This window comes from Amblyomma maculatum, chromosome 6 (genome assembly GCF_055883805.1).
Source record: "Amblyomma maculatum isolate TAMU_Amacu chromosome 6, ASM5588380v1, whole genome shotgun sequence".
Classification (NCBI taxonomy): Eukaryota; Metazoa; Arthropoda; class Arachnida; order Ixodida; family Ixodidae; genus Amblyomma; species Amblyomma maculatum.
Genome location: NC_139349.1, coordinates 150,325,722 through 150,341,348, shown reverse-complemented (window position 1 = coordinate 150,341,348; position 15,627 = coordinate 150,325,722). Strand labels below are relative to the sequence as shown.

Genomic DNA, 15,627 nt, shown 5'->3' with positions numbered 1-15,627 from the left:
ATAGTGTGTGTAAGAATGATTTTATCTGTGCATAAATGCCTGCCACACCTAGAATGTTCCCTTTATGCAGTCTACCAAAAAGCAGAAATGTTTGTCTCAGGAAGACAAGCCTTAAGCATTATTTCAGCAAGTCACTCAATGTGACGGCTATCAGGCAAACCAGCACAGCACTTGAAAACTTCATGCTCTAAAAACAATTGTGGAGACACGCAAGCTCAACATTTACCGCTATGACACAACAGCTTTTATGGCTCCTGTCTGCAGACTCTCATTCGTGTGAATCGACTTTGCTACTGCTAACACCTAGTATTTATTCTATGATACATATCAGTAGCGTATACCTGTAAGTTATTCAATTATGTGGAAGACCACTTGTCCAGATACCTATAAAGCCCACTCTAACCAAGCTGTACGGATGCGTTTCCATGGCCTAAGGGTTGCCTGTCCCAAAGATCCTGCAAGGTTTATCACCTCACACATTCATCTCAAAGGTGAAGCCAGAGACATCACACTGAGTACTCGGCCATGTCACCTGTCTGAAATGTGCCCAAGATTTTCCACTCACAACGTCGCGTTTTGTGCAGAAAAGAGACTTCAACGTTGCTGCATCAAAAAAAAAAGCAAGAAGCCAATAGCTGAACATCTACGCTACATTAGGCTCTGCTGGCTCGCAAGATATTTGACCACAGTGCCAACAGCCAAGTTATAGATGCAGCTGTGGCAGAGGCTGTACCACAGAAACGACAGATGAATGTGGTCAAGATAAAATGAAATCGCTTTGTTCACAAATTCTTCAATACATCATGAAAAAGAATAGCTGACTTATGGATAGTATGACGTCTACTGTGTTCAATAGGATTGTACCTTCAGGAAGTTATCTTTTGAATGCAATCTTAAGAATATATTGTGGTGTTCAATTTAGGCTGTACACATGGCAGACGTGCAAAATATGGAACACATTCTGAGGGTTATATGCAGAGAGGATTGCTGAAGCTGATATAATAGGAAAGCATAGGGATACTAGATAACGTAGAAAACACATGTGACAATACGATAGGTGTAAGTGAAACTAGTGCAGCTGTCACTTATGAGAGCAAAAAGTTATACAACTCAGTACTAGCACAATGGTACAAAATGTTGAAAAGTGATGATGAAACACAAGTTTCCTTGAAAGTGCTTCTACATAAACGAAATGAAAGTGATTGGCATAAAATTTATGCCCCTTCCTTAAAATTCTCAATTTAAAGCTCACAAAGAACAATGAAGATAAGGCTACAAAAGCAACTAACAGAAAAAAAAAATAATGAAGCAGTTATACACAGCTGCAATCATTCGATAAACATCTCGAGTGATGAAGCCATGCTCCAGTGGCTTAGAGCATGAATATGAGAGCTTTACCAACCAACCCTCTTTTAACATATGTGAGTGCCGGAGGGCATGTGGCAGCAGCAAGAACGTGTCAAGAAGCAACTGGCCCAGATAGCAGCCTCATAATAGGGGTATGGAAGGTCTACACACAACGCTATCATGGAGAAAGATATTTTATGGAACAAGATATGTAGCAATGCACAAAAGGAGCAAAGCATTTTGTAGAGCTGCAGTCAAAAATTTATGAAGGACAATCTTATCAAAAAGTTTTTATTTCATTCCTGCGCTTGTGCATCATTATTGTGACTATGGATTATATAGTGAAACATGAAATGTCAAGCAATTTATCTCGTACACAAATGAATGCATTCTTTCCCCTGCGAAGCCACCTTCAAGAACTTTTGCCAGTGGGTGCACATGCACATCAATATCACCTAGTTACAAAACAGAGAAGTCAATAGTTTCCTTTGTGAAAAAACTGAAGAATACAAAAATGTTCATTGATAGCCGAGCCACACAAATGATGCAGAGGTTAAACAGGTTATCTGGGATCTTGATTAACATCACTACAAAGCATCAGTAATTGCGGTGCAAAATGAAACTGGCAAATTTTGCAAAAGTGGAATCTAAAATTGCCAAAATGGGTTGACAAGTTGGCGGGGGCCTCATTTTCCGTGCATACAACAATGAAAGACAATGACCACCAAATAGATGCACAGATTATCCTTGGGAAAACTAGTTGATTGCTGTTCATTTACATTCAGCATATGAAGGAAGCAATAGAAAACAAGCATAAAGGCAACCAAATACAAAGAAGCACAGCTCGCTTCACTCTGCAGTTTGTGGAAAAACACAGTGGGCACCTCACGTTTCACCCTAGTAGCACACAAGATAGGTGTAACGAAATGGACTCTGCTATGGTAAACGACTGCAGACACATCCACCAGGGTGCACGTATGTCAAATATTCTCAATGAAGTAGTACATCGCAGACTGCCTGCTTGCCACAAACACCAAAGTGAATTGTGAACTATTGGTGCACGCACGTCCTACTCAGAATGGCACTTCTGGAGGTAGAAGGAGAACATTTTTGTACCTTCCTGTGTTTCAGTGACATGAAGCACTTAATAAAATGCACACTGAGTTTAAGCAGAACACAAAAAAGCAAAGTATACAACAAAGAATGACAGCTCTCAGCAAGGGCCACAGCACTTGTAGAAGAATACACTCAGTATGTCTACAGATGGTAGACAAAAAATTATAGCACCAAGGAAAGGTTTGGTTTGGTTTGTGGGGTTTAACATCCCAAAGCGACTCAGACTATGAGAGACGCCGTAGTGGAGGGCTCCGGAAATTTCGACCACCTGGGGTTCTAACATTGCACTAACGTGCACTAACAACGCACAGCACACGGGCGCCTTGCCTTTCGCCTCCATCGAAAAGCGGCCGCCGAGGCCGGGATTCGATCCTGCGTCTTTGGGAATAATAGTCGAGCGCCGTAACCACTGCGCCACCCCAAAGCTGAACTTGGTTCTTGCACATGATATCAACAAAATGTACACCAAAGAGATGGTTATATCCCAAAACCACAGAAAAAATTAAAACTTGGATGGCTTTTCAGCAGTACGCTATCGAACATGAAGCAGTAAGAATGTGCACATTGATCACTTGTGGCCGTCCAGGGACAAGGCGTGGCCTTCCAGATTATACAAGCCTAGCAGAGAGGTTAATGATGTTGAATATGGCCCCAGGACTTCTCGCCCACATGATGACTCGGATTGGAAGTGCTGCAACGGTTGCACAAGGTCCACACGATCACCTGCAAATGTTTAGTGCCTAAATTATATGCAAATAAAATATCAAACACGCATGGCACAGGAACATTCAAAATCGTCAAAGCTGCAAGCTAAGCTGCGGTAAAGTGTAATCTATGAATGCAAGAAATGGTCGGTGCAAAACCTAAACCTAAGTGAACCATTTCCGTAACAGGTAAAGACGGCTTGGTAGCGGAAATTGTATTGTGACGGCTAACTTTTTCTTTTTTTTTTTTTGAAATTAAAGGAACGACTTATATCAGGCGATTTCACTTGTTTTTCCTTTCTCGGTCGTCGAAACCATTAACCAAGAAATCTTGACAACTACAAGCACACTCAGTTTTTTTTTTTTTTTAAGTTCGTGCAGTGTAGAGAAGTTGAAGAAAATTATAATGCGTCGTAGAAATATGCAGCTATAATCAACGCAAAATGCTGATTAAAAATATCGGATTCGCCGCATGCGTCCTGTGAGTATTCCTTTAATCTTCAGTCATTTCCCGCCTGCGTACAACTTGAATGCGAATGACGCTGTATGAACAGTCACCTTTACAGGTTTTCCTATTGCGCTTACCTCTGTGATGCTCGACGTGCTGCACCATTTCCAGCAGATTGACTGCGTTGCCTTGCAGGTCGACACCCATCGAGAAGCCCGACACATTCCGGGAGCTTGTTGCTCGGCCGAACGAATACATTTCGTGCCATCCAACATCAGAGGCGTTCACCACTGGCGATCACACCCGAAACACCAGTAGCTCAACATTCCGAGCGCAGGGCAATTCTCGCCTCGGAGCTTGCAAAGCCGCCACACTACACTCCTCGTCAGATGACTGATCTGACTGTACTGACGAGCTATCTTTCAAGACAATTTGACAGCATTGCTGTGCTGCAGCAGATCCTCGATCACTACTTGCAGACGACGAACGGCACGAAGACCACTCATAAGCGTACAAGTTCTTTCTTTCCTCCATGTAAGCTATAGTGAACTAGAATATATATTCTAGTTCACTATAATGAAAGCGTACCTCCCTTCATGCCTCCCTCCATGGCCGCCGCCATTGCTGGGGTTATCATAACCGCGCAGACCAATGATTTCTTACCATGGGAAGAAAGGGTTTGAAATAAGAAAGCAGTTAGCGCCGTCACGCGGCCGCACGCTTCTGCCCCCATTAGAGATTGTCTCAAGCGTCCTTTATTTCATACGCGCTCATAATTTGCCTTTCTATTGCGTTTAAAAAGCCAAGCAAGGTGTATATAAAGTTATCCTTTTACTTTTAATAACAAGCTAAGAAACTACGGTAGGCTAACAGCTGCATAAATCAGCTTGCCTGTCGCCATAGTCTCATTAGCATAATTCGGGCACCTCGCCACTCGGCGAAATTATGGCGGCCAAACGTCAGCATTTTCGGTAATGGCGGCACATCAGTTACGTCATGACGCGTCAATTTGACGTAATCTAAATATGCTTGCGTATCACGTGTTTCACGTGACATAGCTTCAGCCAATCAAATTTGAGCATCCGCTCCTTCCCAGTATGCCATTATTTTCATCACATTGGTTAATCGAGCGTAAGTGTTCTCCAAACCACCATCAGTAACTTTGCTTCCACTCCAAAATCATTCGTATTTGTCATCCAGGCAACAAGGATAGCTCCGGTTGAAATCAATTTTCACGGCTACGTCATTTTGACGTAACCGCTAAAAGTGCTTGCCTCAACTGATGGTTTCGCGCCACAAGTTTGAAGCACGTGACTCTTTTCAGAGCCAATCAGAAAGACAATATGGCGCCGCCAGGGGAAGGCGAATATCCAGGATCGGGCCCCTGCGCACCGCAGCAGCCTACATCACGACAGGTGGACGGCGATAAATAACCGGCAAATGAAGGTGCAGCGCTAATTTTAGTCGAGTCACATGATGTCATCTCGCCCCTTTACCCAAGCCTGTATGCGCAGATTCAGTGGCTGATACCTTATCGCTCATTCGTTTGTCGTGACGTTCGCTGATGGGAGAGAAGGATGCCTTGTTAGAATGTCGGTGGTGTCGGCTCGCCGCTCTCGCTGCTACTGCACCGTCACGTGGGCCGGCTGTCTGACGCGGGCGAAGAAGCCATCGCAGGCATATCGGCCTGCCGCTTTAACGGGGCCAAGAAGACACGGCCGCAGCTGATTTCGTTCGCTCAAACCACGACTGAGAGCACCACAATCGCGGCGCACAAATGCACTAGTCACGTGGTATTATTTGTATTTCGCGGGCTTTCTTCTGAGCCCGGAAAAAACGATACACGTGAGACTTTCTTTATCGCAATTAATGAAATAGGGGGTTTCTGAAGGTACTCTACAACTTTCCAATTGACATTTTTGGTCTAAAGTTGATATTTAATAAATTAGATAAATTAACATAATTAGCTAATTAAGTAATTGCAAAACAAAAAATTGCCTGTAGTGTCCAAGGAGGCTGGCAGTTGAATGCAATTGGTTTCACTGACCTACCTCAAATATATTATTTTGTACCCCTTGGTTCAAGTTAGCTGGGACACCCGGTATAACGAGGACCACGACGACATACGCCCAACCGGCCCGTTCAGTAGTAGCTGGGCGTTCTTGCTGTATTTGGCGCTTGCTGCCAAATGAACACATATTGGTTTTATAAGAGTTCTTGCATCGACAGATTCGGTTGGAAATGAATTTTATATACTTGTATGAACATCCACCGTAAATCCAAAAATACAATAGCAAGGTGCACTATATCTGAACAGCGGGAGCACGGCAGAGTGCAGCCTACGCAGGAAGCGGTCCGTCAGTAAGCGAAGCTCTCGCGTATGAGCGCGAGCGTGGTTGAGAAAATACGAGTCGTTTATTAATCAGTAAAGCCTGGCCTACATAAGAAGCTGCAGGGGCGAAGTCAGCAGGAACTCTCGCCCTACATCAGAAAACCCAGAAAACCATTTGCGCGTGTTACAAAATAGTGCACCCCAAGTCACTGTAACACTCGTCCGCCCATTAGCGCCCATGCAATACACATTCATTTTGTGTATCAGCATTCTGCACAAGAGAGATACACATCTTTCTGAGCAAAATATCTCACCCCGCAATGCAATCGCAGTGAGTTCAAACGATGTGGCCCGAATCAACAGCGAACCATGGCATTGTCGCATAAACGCTGCGGTCTTGATGGATGGTGCTCACTCTCATCAAAACTGATTAGTGGTATGAAGATTCAAGTTCCTGACATGGCCTTCCTCCTTTAAGCATCGGCCACGATGCGCCTGGCGAACAGTTGAGGACGCAAACTGCACGTATTGCTCATACTTGGTCATTATTCTGGCTAAAACCCAAAACGCCGCTGCTCTACATCGTTCTATGTCATCCTCTTTCTTCAGCATATGCACGTTTTCAGCAAAAGAGCAACACTAAAACAACGATTTAAGCGCACGCGAAACGCCGAACGCTGCCTTGCGCATGCCAGTTCGAGAAGCCCTCTCCAACCAGAAGTGCCGGCGAAGCTTCCCATTTTGGACGACAGGTGGCGCTCACTTTTCCGCAAATGGTCGATTATGTTTAGAAGGAGTTTTAGCTCAAAAGGAACAAGGGCATGAAAGGCACACATGACAAGCACTGTGTTCCTATTACGTCCTGCTTTCATTTGTATTACCAATTGGCTCAAACTGCCGCTTCGTCCTGAGGACTATGCACCCTCGTTTTGATGCAGATGGCAAATTATTACGTCTGAAGGATACCAAAGAGACTTTTACTGTGTACTGTTAATAGTCATGATGATGAGTAATTTTGTTGATCTGCTTATCCTGCCTCGGGAAGATTTTGCTTCGGCGCATCACTTTGTGTTTGAGGAGCATAGACTAGTCAATAAAACACACTAGAAATTGCGCTTGCCGGGCTGTATTGCCCAAGCTCACCTTGGCGAAAATTCATTTACGAAGGGGTGGTGGGCTTGGCGAAGGTCATTGGCCTCAGTCCCTGCCCGTGGACAATGGGCTACTTCAGTCGTCCTGGTGTACATCTCTTCTCTTCCTCCTTTTCTGACTGGTTCTCCTCATTCAAGTCCCCCTTTCACCCCATCCGACCCCCTACTCCAAACAATGCATCCCATGGCAGTGTGACAAAGACATGTCTCCCTTCGCCTGCCTCCCTTCAGCTGCAGAGGCACGAAAACCTGCCAGCCAGTATTTAGAGTGCGCACAGGCGCGTGAGACATCTGCGGACCCACCTTAGAGCACTTTCGCGCTATATGTTATTCTGGCACAAAAGGACACTGGCAAACCTGACCAGGCATTCTGGCTTGAGAAGTACAGGCGGCGAGACCCGATGTGCATTTCTGAAAGCCTGGAATGGGCTTTCGCTGCACCTAATTATTCTCCAGCAACTTGTCAGCGCGATGATCAAGGAAACGTTTGGTAAAAAGCTCTTGAAGCGAACTTCTCCATTTTCGCCTGGAATGGTGAGCAAGTATGGGAGCTGAAAAGTTCTCGAGCATGATAGGAAATGGTCAGTATGACAGCACCTTTTTCACAAAAAGAATCGAAGTGACTCAAAAGTCTTGCAACTGCAGTCCGATAAGCTGTACTCACTATGTACTTTGCTGCGCGATTTTCTTGCATACCTCAACCCCCCTACCCCCTTCCCACACACACACACACACACACACACACACACACACACACACACACACACACACACACACACACACACACACACACACACACACACACACACACACACACACACACACACACACACACACACACACACACACACACACACACACACACAGACACACACACACACACACACACACACACACACACACACACACACACACAGCCCCATCACTGCCACTGCGTGTGGGCAGGAGGAATCCGGTAATTCTGTTCACTTCTAGGCATGCACTTCTCTGCTATGCTGTCTTTTTATGATCGCACTGAAATGCTCCCAGCTGTTCTCTCAGCGGCGTCGCTTTGCTTATGTTAGGTTGTCTGCATTCGAAACTGTTATTTCCACGCAGTGCAGTACGGTCCACGGCAGCATTTCTGCAAAGTTGACCATAGAAGCTGAGTGTTGTAAGTGATCAAAATAAAAATTAGAAAAGCGAATTCTGGCACTTCTGATGATTTGCTGAGAGCGGATATTATACCGTCCATAACCACATGCAACAGCAGTGCCCCCCCCCCCAAAAAAAAAAAAAAAACAGCGATTGAAGAAATTGATGTTCCGCTGTACTACAGCTTCTTCAGTGAATAATGTTTTTGAAAATTTAGGCTACAATAAACCGTTCTACAATGGACTTGGCATGCAGGCAGTGAAAAAATTTACAAGAATGCTTGTCCTGTGGCTGCGCACAACGAAACACGCACGTTTGTGTTTCGTTTATTTACTTCGATATTTATCTCTACCGTGTGTCGGGCCGGACTGTTCAACGCGTACTAATAGGCGTTCCAGTGTCCGATAATGTTCACCGGACGTATGCGTACAAGTTCATTTTCCACTTCTGCATGTTGCTCAAACCTTTCGTTTTTAATTGTTATGTGAATTCAGACTAAGTATTTTTATGAATACATGTGTGCTGTGTCATGCTCCCTCCTCTCCAAACGGTTTTGAGTAACCGTCTACAGCGGAAGCAAAGCTTAATTACCACCTTATCCAGAACGAGCACGTGAGAACGGTACGCGGTATGCATGCCAATATTGACCGCTGCTGTTTGCACTCTGTGCTCTACCGGATACAAAAGGTCTTAGCATTTTCAATTTACTCCCAGTAGATGCGTCTCTGGGGGCGCACTGGCACTCGGTGCGCTATAGCGTGTCTCAATGCCCTCGCTTGTGCGGTAGCTGAGCGCGTCACCTCGCACGACTGTGTACTCCATTCTGCTCACCTGTTTCAAGCGGAGATACGTATTTTGTACATGACTAGTGATTCAATCAAACACCAAAAGAAAAATATCTTTGGCGGTTATATTTACTTGCTCATTGGGCCGTCTGCAAAAATTCGAAAGTGGTAGTCTGTTAGTTTGCAGAGCGAGAACCCTTTTATAACGACGGCATGGACAAGTCTGGGGCAGATGTCAGAAGCAGCGCTCATAACTTCTACGCACAATTCATTGCGCCTTTTTTTCCCACGTTTTCGCCGTGTGTTGCAGTCTCAATAAAAGAACCTCTATGAAACCACTGTTAAGAAATTAGAACACAAATATTTGTTGTCGTACCACGAATGCCCCATATGGAAGACACCCGTCCACAACACCTCACGTTGTTATATCAGCTTCGCAATGCCTCCGTAACGATTTCCCGGTGGCACAATCCTCGAATGTCCAAAGCCCTGTATCAGAATCTCTGTGCAAGAAGCACCTGATACTCTCATTCCATAATAATAGAGTAGAACGTTGAGCTAGCTGGTCTAACATGTGCGTGTTGAGATCAATATAGTTGTCAGTGCAGCGTTTTCCTTGTGTCTGTGTGTGCCTCTTCTGTTTTGTTGCCTGCTCAGCGGCCTTCTTCCAAGATGTCATTCTATAAATCTTCAGCCGATAGTCCTGCAAATCAAGAAAACACACACGCACTCGAAATAGTATGAGAGAAAGAGAGCGTACAATGGCAGAATTTTTTCGTATACACGAATGCCTATTCTCATTTTTGCTCCTGTCCCATAGTGCAGCGACCAATGAGGACTTAATTATGTACATCCAAACTATTTTTGCTTATTATTACTGTTACAGACTCTGTTCGCGTATCGGAGACGTACGTATTACTAGAGACGTGTCGCTTATGTGCACCCACTTACCCTCACCCGCGTCACTGCGTGTGGGCATGAGGCGTCCAGGGCGCGTCCTTATACCTACGTTCACAACATACTGCTCAATTATCGTTTTTTTTTTATTGATGTTTCAGTGCTCATTCGGCAGTCATTACCAGCGAGAAGGGGGGGAGGGGGGTTATGCTCATTGTTTTGTTTATTTCGCTAACTTTTCATAAAGCATACTAACGAAAGTCATGCAAACCGTTTTCTGCCAAAAACTGGAGAAGACTTTTGCTTTTAGAGTACCCCGTGCTGCTTTACAATTTGCAAAATATTTTCTGCGGTGGCTATGCTATCGCCGGTAAAACTTGTGTCAAATTTCAATACACTGTCACGCTGTGCAGCAAATATCGTCATCTTCGTCATCGTGCCCAGACAAACTATCCCAAGTGCTCCTCACGCGTCAACAGCTGCTTCGTCGCCGTTGCGGCTAAGCGCGGAGGCCACGCGGTGCTATAGGCACTTGGTATTATGAAAAAATGGACGCCGAACCAGCTTTCGGGTCCTGTGCATCTATGGTTCACCATGGATGCCGCAATCCTTCCGACCAATCCATGGGACAGAACACTTCACGAAACGGAATTGGCTAGGAAATGGGCGAGACATCATGCACGTATAAAATAAATAGGAAAATAAGCAAATACAGTGTCTATTCTCACTTCAGCTAACGCTCGACATTCGGTTCAGCAGCGTGAATCCCTTCGTTTTTACTTTTTTTTCATCTGTACTTTATTTCTTTCTTTCTTTATTTGTTTCTTAGGCATTTGCAGTCGTACTTTCGCAGTGGATTTTCTTGTAGCGGCTGCGAAGCTGCATTCAAAACGGTGCTATCCGAGAGCACAGTTCCAGGCTCGCGTGGGCCACTGAAAGCTCTAGGGAACAGCACGCACCAACAAAGATGTGAAGGAGGCAACCGCTCGATACCGCTGGCCGAACTATTTCTTGTGACCCACTGTCCTATTCTTTTTCGAGCAATATTTGAGAGTCGCATGACGCACATAACATCTAAACGGTGGATCATACGCGTGGTATGCAAGCTGGCGTATCGTGATGTCACGTGCGAGCCTTTTGCCAGCACACCATGCAGCACAACGTGGCGACATCCGTAGCACTAGCTGTCAAACACATAATGTCTATATTTTGCGCGAAATACAACTGGCTACCAAGCACGCGCACGGATGAAGAATCTCGTGCAAGCAACCTGCAATCTGTCAAGGCATGTCTTCATTTTGATAAATTTGCACCTTTGTCGCCAGCCGAAAAGCACGCCCGAGACATGTAAATTTACCGGAAGATTCTGCGCATTCTGTTTGGTTTTTGCTAACCGTGTCACTTGCTATCCGAGCCTGATGGCGAAATATGAATGCGTGAGAGAGAAAGTACAGGGCCAGAAGTATATTCAGAAAAGCACAAAACGGCGCGAAGCTCCCCAGCGATTGCGCGTGAAGGTTAGCGGCTTAGCACTGCAGGTTAGCGTCCACTGTTCGCACAGAATGCAGGGGTGAAAAGGGTGATGCGGTGACTATGTTCAGGATCTTCGTGCGCGAGAATAGCCCCCGCATAAACCACAGTATATGCGCGCAAAACGCGTGCACGCAGCCTGCGTGTCATGTTTTATCACCTAAAAGAACTTTCACTCGGCGGTCCTTCCCTAATGGACTGTTTGTGTTTTCACTTTTGAGTGGATGGTCTTCTTGTGCTAAGAACCAGTGGTATCTCGGTCTTTTACGCACCACGTCCTCGATCGAGTGGGACTTCCAGGTATTCATTCATTCCTTTCACTCCACTGACACTCTCTGCTTTCCTCTAGATCATGAATTGTAGCCTCTGCATCATGTGAGAGAGTTGTCAAAATCCTTCCTCTGTGGAGTGTTTGAAACCGGATCTGCTTCCGAAAGAAGTTGTTTAGACAGGCAATGAATTTTGGAAATTGTGTTCAGGGTTTCCAGCACCACCGCGAGCCCCCTCTGCAAACTTTTTGGAGGCCTTGCACTCAACCACTGCTTGGAAAACGAATTTGTGCCCATTTTCTCCATAACCCGTCCTGTCAAACATACTCTTCTTGGCGGTCGCAAAACAGCTGCGCTATTGCAATAATGTCAATTGTAGCTTTTACATAGGGGGAGGGTGTTTGTTTTCCAAGGCTTGTTTTCCAACCAAAAGTTATTGTTCCCAGACGCCACTCTCGCAGTCTTTGTTGAAGCGAACAGTGGCAGAAGCCTTTCAATGGCGCATTCATGCTGGCGATTCGCGAAAGTGAGATAGGGAGGGAGAGCGACGAATGGGCCGAAACCAGTCACACTGGAGCAGCAAGGCGCTGGACAATCTCCACCCCTTTCATCCTCTTTTTTACATATGAAGGAGTGGTATTCAAGCATTGTACCTTTGTGACATGTCTGGCTGAGACATCCTGAAGTCAACTTCACATTCGAGAGTTTACTTAGAAAGGGAAGTTTGCCTCTGCTCACTTCTTCAAATAATGCGAGTGGGAGTGCTGACCATGCTAGCTAGAAGTGCACAAATATACCGGGCCCAGGAAGCTCTGGTGCTCGGGACTGCAGCATTGTTACATGAATTTGACATATTGCATGCCGAGTTGGTTATTGGAGAGGGAGGGCGTTTTCTCTGGGTATTTGTCCTTCCTTTTGTTGTTTCTGATTGGGAAGGAAAAATGTCTAGAAGAGAGCAGTTTCAACTTGTCTTGGAAAGGTGGAATTTGACAAAGGAAAAGTGTTTTCAGTGCTGCCCTGCACTACCAAATACCTCTGCAGTCACCCCCCCCCCTCCCATCCTCCTCAAATGGGCAAACTAGTACAAGTACCAGTGAGGGGCAGAGCAACTTCACTCTGCACTATGGCGCCGGCGGTAAGTACACTTATCTTCATCAACATTTTCCGTCAGCTCCCTGCTGTGTAAACCACGTTACAAATTTTCAGTCTTTTTTAATTTTCTGATGCAGATGTTTCAAAACAATCCCGCCTCACTAGACCATCACTAATTAATTGGTGATAGTATGCTTATGCGTTTAGCGGAGCTGGTTTCTGGACTGAGGCGCAGAAACACCGGTGAGAATACTTTGTTTAATTCTGCCATGTGCAGTAGTGGAAGTTATGGTTATTATCTACGTACCTAACCTGCATTGTCTTTTCCACACTTTCACAGCGCAGAGAGCCCTACTCTTATTCCGGGCGCCAGGGCAGATCAGATATTGAATCGGCTGCGCAGGGTGGCCACAGTAAAGCCCATGGTCGTCGTCCTGGTCGGGACTAACGATCTTAACCAGGGTACGCTTTTGTGGATGAGTAACATTTGTGCTTGCGTTTTCATATTTGTGTTTATTTACTTGCAGGCGCGGACCATGGGTGATGCCCAAAGGCTTGTTGCCACCCTGGCACATATTGTGGAGTGGCTGCGTGGGCGCTGTACGGGCGCTGTACGGTTGACGTTGCCGCCAGTCGCCCGCGCAGCCCGCAATGCCAGGCACTGGCGAATTCTGAATTTTGTAAACCAGTGGATTCTTGAGCAAAGCACAGGTAAGCTCGAGATCATGAGCGTTTAATCCAGCAAATGTTAATGATCGCTTTCATTCCTTCGCAGGCAGCGTGCTGGCGTTGCAAATTCATCGCTTGTTTGTGCGCGGCAAGCGGCGCGTGAAATATTGCTTTTTTGAGAGGTATGTAAGAGCTTATATAGCGTGCTGTTGGGCGAGTAATTGGTTCGACATTCTTCAAACAACTGGCGAAAAAAAAACGTACAATACGGATGTAAGCCGCTTCGGCCAAGCGATAAACACGAAAAGAAAGGTTGTTGTCCATGTCTTTTGCAGTGTTCCGATTTACAATAACTTTTTTTTTTCCAGGAGGATCGGCGCAGACCGTCGAACAGACGGCGCGCATTGGAGCGCGAAAGGGATAGACGCCGTTGTTGATGTCCTTGGAACAGTAATAACTACATAAATTGTTTGATGCAGTGATGTCTCACGCCGTAGTCCCTAAGCAAACTGAGCTGTCATCCTGTGGGAGTGATTTCCGTGCAACGCTTGACATGCTACATTCGTGTTCTATGTTCACATGCGTGCGTAGTGCTCTCCGACTGCAGCGGTTGACCTGATTCGGAAAATATCTTGTGAGGACTGTCCAGGAAGTGTAATGTGTATAACCGGGAAATGTTTTCCAGGAATTGTTTTCCCTACAAAAGTGGAGAAGAGCGAAGTAATTTTGCTTGAGATGGGGACACTTCAGTTATTTCTATCCAACCAAGTGGTATGTTTGTGTTTTTCAATGTGGGTCTGTTTTGGGTAGCGGTCAGATGCACCTGACTTGCGCCAAGAATATCGCGTGGCTTATGCGACCTTGGAACAATGAGAGCCGATGAATGGACATTACAGAAAGGGCGCTTTGAAAGGCGGCTGAACGTTCCACTATTTTCTAGGCTCTTTCCAAGCGCTGTCTCACAGCGCGTGTGGACACTGTACATCACAGTGGGTATTCCCGCCAATCCCTGCGAGGCAGGGATATGCGATAGGATGGTCGGCGGGGAAAAGGGGAGGGGGAGTCGTCGGCAGCGGGAGGGGATGCGGCTTGTCAAGAGTATTTTGCTCTTGCACAAATCAACTGCTGCACATGGATTGGCACGGGCCGACGCGTCGACATAGTGCATAGCGAATCAAGCAATAGATTCTATGTATTGCGATAGTTCATGACGTCGTGATTCCTGTCCTTCTTTTCCTGAATAAATTTAGTTGGGATGTGATCGACTGTTTGGCTACGCTAAGCTCTGAATATCGAGTGGCAATATGTGCAGTGTTCCAAGTTGGTCTTCTCATTGCACTGCAGCGCGTGGTGTAACCCCGAAAAATCTTACAAAGTTCTTATGGCCACGGAGTAGTGCGTGCACCCGTGAGCGAAAGATGGTGAGCCTTTGATTGTATTTCGAGCAGGTGACCTCCATGCCCCGACTGCTGCTTGCCTGATAGTCCCGCGTAGTGCCGCCCCACGTGCGTTACCAAGGAATGCATTCAATCATCCTCCTCCCTCTTCCTGGCATCCAGGGTTGCTGTGTTTAGTGCTCTGAGCGGTTTTTTTTTTTTAGGTGACAAGACATGACAACGTGTTTTGCGCCCAGGTGCACTGTCGTTTATGCCGGGGCTATTCACGTACACAAAGGTCCTGAACATGGTCATGGCATCACCATTTGCGCCCCTGCATTGTGTGCTAACAGTGGATGATCGCCTGCAGTGCTAAGCGGCTAACCTTCACGGGCAATCGCTGGGGGGCTTCGCACCGTTTTGTGCTTTTCTGAATATACTTCTGGCCCTGTACTTTCTCCCTCACGCATTCATATTTTACTAGGCGCTTCAGGCTCGGATAGCAAGTGACAAGGCTAGCAAAAACAGAACCGAATGCTGGTAAATTTACATGCCTCGGGCGTCCTTTTCGGCTGGCGACAAAGGTGCAAATTTATCAAAATGAAGACATGCCTTGACAGATTGAAGGTTGCTTGGACGACATGTTCCCAGTGCACCTACCTCTTTCAGGCGAGCTCATTTAAGATGCGTACAGTAAAACAGTAGAACACTGCTCTGCATTCTGGCTGATAAAGTGAGGTTCTTCAGCCATGCGCGCTTGGTAGCCAGTGGCATTTC

General features: G+C 46.0%; 1 long non-coding RNA gene across 1 annotated transcript; it reads right to left on the bottom strand.

Annotated features, from left to right (window-relative positions):
* Positions 1 to 822: 822 nt before the first annotated feature.
* On the bottom strand, positions 823 to 4,952 carry LOC146187031 (uncharacterized). The gene is made up of 2 exons (XR_014708210.1): positions 3,753 to 4,952; positions 823 to 3,186 (listed from the first exon to the last, which is right to left on the bottom strand). It is a non-coding gene; the product is annotated as an uncharacterized LOC146187031 (long non-coding RNA).
* Positions 4,953 to 15,627: the final 10,675 nt, after the last annotated feature.